This window comes from Panthera onca, chromosome C1, assembly GCF_046562875.1.
Source record: "Panthera onca isolate mPanOnc1 chromosome C1, mPanOnc1 haplotype 2, whole genome shotgun sequence".
Taxonomy (NCBI): Eukaryota; Metazoa; Chordata; class Mammalia; order Carnivora; family Felidae; genus Panthera; species Panthera onca.
This window is the reverse complement of record NC_138346.1, coordinates 119,626,827-119,635,500: the sequence shown is the minus strand read 5'-3', so window position 1 is coordinate 119,635,500 and position 8,674 is coordinate 119,626,827. Positions and strand designations below refer to the sequence as shown.

The 8,674-nt window shown below is 45.7% G+C and overlaps 1 long non-coding RNA gene across 1 annotated transcript; it reads left to right on the top strand.

Annotated features, from left to right (window-relative positions):
* The first annotated feature begins 363 nt into the window (after nucleotides 1-363).
* On the top strand, nucleotides 364-7,109 carry LOC144617068 (uncharacterized). The gene is made up of 3 exons (XR_013557085.1): nucleotides 364-415; nucleotides 876-1,089; nucleotides 6,890-7,109. It is a non-coding gene; the product is annotated as an uncharacterized LOC144617068 (long non-coding RNA).
* The last annotated feature ends 1,565 nt before the right edge of the window (nucleotides 7,110-8,674 follow it).

The following is an 8,674-nucleotide window of genomic DNA, read 5'->3' as shown; positions in this document are numbered from 1 at the left end:
CCTGTGTCAGGGTCTGTGCTGACAGCGTGGAGCCTGCCTTGGATTCTCTCTCTCCCTCTCTCTCTCTGCCCCTCCCCCACTCGTGTGTATGCACATGTGTGTGTGCGCACATGTGTGTGTGTGCGTGCTCTCTGTCTCTTAAAATAAATAAACATTTTTTTAAATGTCACCAGAAATTAATGAAGATTTCTACCTACAACATTTTTGTTATCACTTTTAATCTTTGCCGTTTTTAGGATTAACCATATTCCATTGCTAAGTTTGGTTTTCTTAAATTACACATGAGAGTGAACATACATGTCTCTTTATTAGCAACTTGCATTATCTGTTTGCTGAATGTTTGTTCATGTCCCTTCCTATTTAGGGAGGACTTTACATCATGCTGAGTTTTGAAAGAAGAACTACAATTCTTCAGGTGGGCAGGAGAGGAAGCACAATAAAATGAGAGGCAATTGTATGCGTGAATGCAAAGGTATAAAAAGTGAGGCGGGTTGTTTGGCCTGGAACGTATAAGGTACTGGGGAGGGCACAAGAGGAAAAGAAGGGGGAGTCGTGGGATGTGTCAAAGCGGCCAGTGGAAGCAGTAGCCAGATCCCCAGGGTAAGGGATTTTGTTAATTATGTGTCAGGTGTTAATAGGCGTGTAAGAGGAGTATTTTGCCTACTGTTTTCAGCACTTTGGCAGCTCCATTTGTATTCATGAGAGTGGCATGTTAATTTCATGTTCTTATCTCTCAGTTAATGTACAGCACTGTTAAGTGCCTTTGTGTTTGGCAGCAATCAAGCTGGCATTTAAATATTCTAACATTCAGATTACTGGTTAGCCTAAATAGTCTCACTCCTCCTGAGCTGAAATTCATAAGATTTCCTTTCTAGCTACTGGAAGAGAGTGAGTGTGGAGGCGGCTCAGCACCCCAAAACTCAGGCCACTGCATTCCTGTTATTTCTGGAGGCCAAACCACCTGCTGCGTTCTGCAGGGGCTCGCTCAGTCTGTGGCTTCGGAGTCCAGCTCCAGCACCTTTACAAGCTCGTCTTCGTGTGTTCGGGCTACTACTACAAAATGCTACAGACTGGGCAGCTTCTTGTCCTGTAAGTGCCCGACGTTAAATTTCTGATTGCTGAGGCATCCATTTCAAAGACATGAATCTGGAACAAACATTGCCAGCCATATGCCACAGCTACCGATAAAACCCCTAGATAGGAAGCTAGGCCGCCCCCACCTACAGAGTTTCCTTTGTAGGAAGCCAGGTGTAGGCTGGGTAACTGAGTGACCCTGCTTCTCCCCTCTGGTGTCCTAATTCTCACCCTTGTGTTTTAAATTTGCCAATAAAAAGTGAGCCCACGAAACCCTAGGCACCCCACCCTCGACCCTAACAAAAGCAGAGTGCCAGGTCTTATCTCTGTCTCTCTCTGTCTCTCTTTCCCCACCCCCAGCCCACAAACTCGCTGTGCGACCCCAGGGCTCAGAGCTTGGGCGTAATGAACCTTATTTTTTCAAGCTGGTTGCTGCTGAAGTGCACCTTGCACTCAGAATAAAAGCCACGAAGGCTGGTCCGGCCACAGCATGGGCTCCAGTCAGGGAAATGTCTGTGGGGGCTCCCCACAAGTAGTAGGGGCCCAGGCGAGTGCCCCCAGGTGTCGCCAGCCTGTAGCATCACTATGTTAGGCCAAGACCCACCGGAAACATTATAAACGACAGAAATTTATTCCTCCCAGTTCTGGAAGGTGGAAGTACAAGATCAGGGTGCCAGCATGGCCAGGTTCTGTTGAGAACCTTGCACCAGGTTCATAGCCTGTGCCCTCTTGCTGTGTCCTCATATGGTAGAAAAGCCTAGGTGTCTCTGTGGGGTCTCTTTTATAAGAGCACTAATCCCGTTCATGAGGGCTCCACCCTCAAGACGTAAGCATCTCCCAAAGGCACAGTCTTCTAATAATATCATCTTTGGAGGTTGGAATTTGGGCAGGGATAGCACACAGACATTCAGACAGTAACAAAGCTTTTGGCTGGGCTTGCCACAGAGGGGCAGAATCAGCTTTTTCTCACCTCTCACCTGGGGGACTAGCTGCTCTCTGATCTGGCCAGGGTCATGGCCAAAGGGTCCTGGGCAGGGCAGGGCAATAATCCATCAGTGACCTACATTAAAATCTCAAAACACATGGGAGTCACAGGGACCCGACAGCTTCCAACTTGTAGCTCTTATGGCTTAAGACCCCAAGTGCTGAGGTGAGACCTGAGCCTGCCATGAATGTGCTGATTAATCTTGGGAAAACCATGAAACCTCTTTGTCTCTAATATCTACTGGGAGTAGAATTGCTAAGCAGCACTGTGGCTGAAAAGATGGATGCAGGGTGAGGAAGGTGGAGACCTTGACAAAGGTGTGGAACATTCACTTTTCCATGTCTTTCTCTTATTCCTTTAGGTAAGTGTTTTTCAGCCCTGACTGTACCCCAAATTGACAGGGAGACCTTAAAAAAATACCAAAGCATGTGCCTCATCCCAGAACTTCTTCTGATATGTAGCCACAGAAGAGGACTTCTGGTCTAGGTCGTGGTTCTCACCCCAGTGACCTTCAGGTCACTTGAAAGTCAGTACTGGTAGGAGGCAGTGAGGAGCCCATACAGTCCCTTATGTGGACTTCCCTGACCACCCAAAAGGCTCATCTCTCATCACATGGTGATCAAAGTCGCCCTTACCATTAAAGGCTTTATCATTCACGGAAATCAGGTACTTCTAGGACAGATGAAATCATGACAGAAGATCCCCCTCCTACGAACTGTCACTGGAATAATGTTTTATAGGGAACAAAGCGGAACAGAAGCCAGCTCTACCCATGACCAACAGATGGCGCTATAGGCCAGTGCCCTGCCATTTAGGTCTCTGTCAACCATTTATTCTTTAATACTTAGTATAGCTGCTGCATTTGTACATTTTGAGATGCTTTAATTTTTTTAGGTTTATTTATTTATATTGAGAGAGAGAGAGAGAGAGAGAGAGAGAGAGTGCACGCTGTCAGTGCAGCGCGCCAGGTGGGGCTCAATCCTAAGAACAATGAAACCATGACCTGAGCTGAAATCTCTTAGCCAACTGAGCCGCTCAGTCACCACGAGATGTTTCATAAACATTTTTGACTTCACATACTTCATAAATGCAAAATCAGTAAGAAAATTAAAATTACTGCTGAAAAAAGGAGCATGGGGATGCCTGGGTGGCTCAATCGCTTGGGTTTCTGACTCCGGCTCATGTCATGATCTCACAGCTCATGGGTTTGAGCCCCACATCAGGCTCTGTGCTAACAGCTCAGAGACTGGAACCTGCTTCAGATTCTGTATCTCCCTCTCTCTCTGCACCTCCCTGCTTGCTCTCTGTCTCTCTGTCTCTCTCAAAAATAAATAAATCTTAAAAAAAAAGAGAGCATGATTATGACAAAATGAAAATAGAGATAGTTTTTGAAAGCAGAGGTGGTAAAGAAATAAATGGAAGGTTGCACATCCATAGGGTATTAATTTTTAGAGAGTAGAAGCAATCCCAAAGGTCAGAGTGAATCATGAAGCCTGAGAAAAGTGTTGGGCCTACACAATTGACAATAATAAGAAAGAGATGTGGAGACAGATGAAATGGAAAACTTGATAGTGTGTGCTAGAGAATTACAGCAGTTGGTGTGTGCTCCGTCTTTATCACCAACCATCCGAATGCTTTTCTTCCTTGCATTATCATCCAGCCAGCCAAAACCAGCTTCGAGTAGACTGTTTTCAATTCTAGAGATGGCTGGGGGTGTTTTTCTAGAACTTGGAACTGAGCATGGTAAAAATGATGCCACTTAGGCTTCTGGAGTGAGTCACAGGCAGCTCTGTAATCTGCAAGCCAGTTCCAATCTGTGCTGCTTCAAGACGGCAAGGGAGCCCGCTCTCATCTAACATTAACTGCTAAGAAGGTCTATTTGCCACCACACCTGCAGAAATGATTGAGGAGGTGGGTTAGATCAATGGATGTAACACAGATCAAACAGGTCCTTGTTAGGAAAAGACACTTGATAGAATGTATCAGCAAGGAGAAGAAGCAGAATGCTGGTACATTCTCATATCTGCAATAATGATTTAAAGCTGTGAGAGTCTGACATCTTCTTATTTGCTGGAAATGCACTGGGGAACTGCGAGCATAAACCCTTTCAGACATTTTGAATTTACAGTGTATCCGTCATGACAAACAGAGAAGCAAAACCAATAGGACATATATATTAAGAGATTTATCGCAAGAAATCAGCTTATGTGATTGCAGGGGCTGTCTAGGCAAGCCCTAAAGCTGTAGGGCAGGCCATTGGGAGGGGCAGGGTGGAATTTCTTCACAGAAGTCCCAGCTCTACTTTTAAAACCTCTCTAAGGGCTGAATCAGGTTTACCCAGATTACGTACAACAGTCTTCCTTACTGAAAGTCTATTGACTCTAGACGTTAATTACATTTCCAAAACACCTTTACTGCAACACGTAGATCAGTGTTTGATTGAATACCTGGATACCGTAGTCTATCCAAGTTGGCACATCAAAAAAAAAAAAAAAAATCATCACAAATAATGTTTTGGACCCTAGCCTGTTTCTGAAGCATTTTTAGATTTAAAAAAAAAAAAAATCCATAGGCTCTAGGAGCTGGAAGCTTTATGTAGAAAGCAGGGATGTCACTGCCTAGAGGATCAATACCCTGTGGTGAATGTGTTCAGAAGCACGTTTCCACTGCTGGTGGGGATGCAAACTGGTGTGGCCGCTCTGGAAAACAGTAGGGAGGTTCCTCAAAAAGTTAAAAATAGAACTACCCTAGATGTGGCCATTGCACTACTAGGCATTAATCCAAAGGCTACAAAGATGCTGATTCAAAGGGACACATGCACTCTAATGTTGACAGCAACACCATCAACAATAGCCAAAGTATGGGAAGAGCCCAAATGTCTATGCTGATGAATGGATTAAGAAGATGTGGTATATATACACAATGGAACATTACTCGGCAATCAGAAAGAGTGAAATCTTGCCATTTCACTGGATGGAGCTATGGCACGCGGATGGAACTAAAGTGTGTTAGGCTGAGTGAAATAAGTCAGTCTGAGAAAGACAGATATCGTATGATTTCATCCATGTGGAATTTAAGAAACACAACAGATGCACATAGGGGAAGGGAAGGAAAAACAAGATAAAAACAGAGAGAGGCAAGCCATAAGAGACTCTTAAATACAGAGAACAAACTGAGGGTTGCTGGTGGGGTGTTGGGTGAGGGGATGGGCTAAATGGGTGATGGGCATTAAGGGGGGTACTTGTTGGGATGAGCACTGGCTGTTACTTGTAAGTGATGAGTCACCAAGTTCCACTCCTGAAACCAATACTACAATGTATGTTAACTACCTTGAATTTACATAAATAAATTAAAAAAAAGAAAATGAAAAAGAAAGGGCCTCTAACCTAGCTTGTGAAGTCAAGGAAGGCTTGCTGGAGCAGAAGGCACTTAATTAAGCAGGGTCTAGACCTAAACTATGGGATGTGGGATGTGGCCTTTGGGGGTGGAGAGGAGGGATGGCAGAAAAGTCATCATAGTGATGGTCCTGGCCCCCGGACCATACTGCCCCACTCCAAGGTGGTGGTGACATTGTCAAACATGTCATAAAAGGCAAGATCATTTCTACTTCACAACATTTCCACGCCTGTGCCTGTCAGTGTGGCTGTTAATGGTGTGTCCCCGGCCCCCCACTCCAGCCTCCTTGTCTTCATGGAGGTACTGCCCCAGCCAGAAGTGGGACCTGGCTGCCAAGACTGGTAGCCCACACTAGATCCTCGTGCTCAGAACAATGGCTTTGTCTTCCCATCCCAGCTTGGCCAGTTCATCTGCTCCCTGAGAAAACATCCCTCTCCTGGGCTGTGCCTCCATCCCTTTATCTGTGTCTTTCTTCCCCTTCCCTCTTCCTTCAAGTCTTCAGTCTTGGGCACTGGTCATCTGTACAGTTCATTAGCATGGGGGGGGGGGGGTTCTCTTCATTTTCAAAATGGCTTAAGTAATGTCTTTTCTACGTCTCTCTCAAGAAGGTGAGGTGAAATGAGGCACTGTGTGCCAAACTGCCACTGCCACACGAAAGTACAGACTAGCTATTGCCATCATCTATCCCTATGTATCTCAATCTATCTATCTGTCTATCCATCCATTCACTCGTCACTCCTAATTGTGTGTCACTGAAGTGCAGAGATCGTCACTGAATCTATGGTACCTAGCAGTTTCCTCCACTTAGTAATTGCTCATTAAATATCTGGTAAAGACAATGATAATGAATCATTGTCCTTGGGAGACAGATAACTGCAAACAGCCACACTGTTGGTGTTAGATTCCCTATCTCTGGCTAATTGGTTAAGACTCAGCTTATGGAACATCTTCCCCCTCGCCGTCATGTCTGAGTATAGTGCCTTCTCCTGTTCCTGTAGAATCATCTCCATACTTTGGTCATTTCTCTTGCTGTGGTAGGTTTTGTCTCTCGACAGGCAGGAGACTTCTCTGAGGTGAAGGACTGTGTTCTAATAATCTTTACCAGTATGGCTAAGTTCCCGGCACAATGTAAGGATAAATTAATGATACACAAATGATAAATTAATAGCATGATAGCCATTCTTATTGATTTTTATTTCCATAATAGCCTCGTGCCAGATAGACTGTTCTGTAGAAGGAATAATGCTTAGCCATGTTCTTAGAAATTTCTGCTGCATCCTTGTCAAGTGGGTTGAAAATAAAATGGAGTCAGGGGAATGGGGTGAGTTCCTGACCCAGGATTTTCTTAGAGAGGATGTGTTTCTCAGAGTTGTACCTCTTTGAAATTTCTCTGAAGCAGATTCTATGACTTTCCTTATCCTGTGTCCCTCACAGGTCTGGGCATGGAGGTGGTTAACTGGCATCACATGGTGACAGCAAAATGCACCCAACACCGAAGAAACTTCTAGAGAGCGCCAGTGGAGGAAATGTCATTCTTCTGTTTTTTTGTTGTTGTTTTTAAAACCTCAAAATGTTTATGTGTGTCTATAATAATGTGGCCTCTTTAAAGGGAGTCAAAATGTCTGTATTCATTTTTGCATGTCTCAGATCTAACCCAGAGTAGACCCTCAATAAATATTTATTGATTTAAATATCTGTTGAACATGTACCCTCAAGGTGGGGGCAGGGCCGTGGTTTTATTGTCCCTACTTACAACTCCATCTCTCAACTTGCCCGTTTCCTGCTGCTGTGAGGGGTCTGGCAACGTGATTCCACGGCCTGTTCATGGAAGAACCCCGCCAGCTTACCTTCGTTAGACGGTGAGGCAGATATAGGAAGACAAAGGAATTCTGAGTTGCACATTCCAAGGAGGACATATACAGCAAGGTAACTCATTTTTTGGTGTTTTGTTTTTCTGTGATGGGCACAGAATTATGAATTCAAGCATTAACTCACACTCTGCTGTCTTCTGGAGTGTGGTCTTCTGGAGCCGTTGCCATGGGGGTAGGTCTGGGTTGGCTCCGCGACTTTTAAATGCCCGCTGGACTACAGGAAGAGTTTGTGGCGCTGAGTAATTTATGGGGTGTTAAGAAGTTCCTTAAGCCATTATTAAAAACATGCAAGCTCCTCCCTGGTCAGACCTCTAGTAAGTCAGACTTCTAACTAAGCAGAACTGATAGGCCGTCTTTTGATGTTTAATGAGTTCTGCAGCAGATGGCAGATGTGATGGACAGGGCCGTGGTGGTGATTTACTGGTCATGAAACAGAATGATGAGAGCCCTCTCCCGAAAAAAGAAAATGTAGCCGAAAGGACAGGTTTCCCCCTCGCCTTCCTCTCCCACCAATCCCTTCCCCTTTCCTTCTTGGTGCATGTGTTTTTGATTTCCCCACCCCCGTGCCTTTCAGTCCTGGGCTCATTTCCATTCAGGCGCACACAGAACACTGCAAACTAATTAGCCTTGGATACTGCCACAGGAAGTCAGGCTGCCAAGTCCTCTTTCCCCGCAATTCCTCAACTCTCCCGGCCTGTCTCGCGCCCACGGCCTTGCACTGGGCCTCTCTGTATAAGTTGCCAGTTTTAATTTTGCAATTTCCCTTCACCTTATCAAATATGCCCCTAGCCTGCCAGCCGACGGAGAGGGGACGGGTTTGGAGTGGGCTTGTCCTCTGGACTCTTTCCCCTGGCCCCTTCTCTGCTCTCTCCTCACAGTTAGGGAGTCTTGTTTGGATACAGTTTCAGTGTTGACTTGTTAATCTGACCTTGGTTAATGCTTTTTACAGGAGAGCATTGCCCATGATGCAAAACTCAGGAGGGCTCCCCACCGGTTTCTTCCACTCCACTCACATCTCCAGCTCCCAGGGGCCCCGTACCTCTGACTTTTCTCAAAGGTTAACCCATTTTCTCACGAGCTGTAGATGTCAGCTCTTCTCCAGCCAGTCTCGATTGAGAGCCCTTGACACTTCCTGGAATAGGGTGTGAAAGGGGGGGGTGGAGGGAAGAAAGGGGCTGAGGGATGGAGAGATGACACCCTGTCCTCTGAGATTCCAGCCCGGGAGGCTTGGCACCCAAGCTCCGCTAAGGGCACCCTTTCTGCGGAAGGCCTAAATCAGAGATGGAAAACTGGTAGCTCTCAGGCCAGATCTGAGCCACTGAAACAGAAAACTAGTTGTCAACATTTG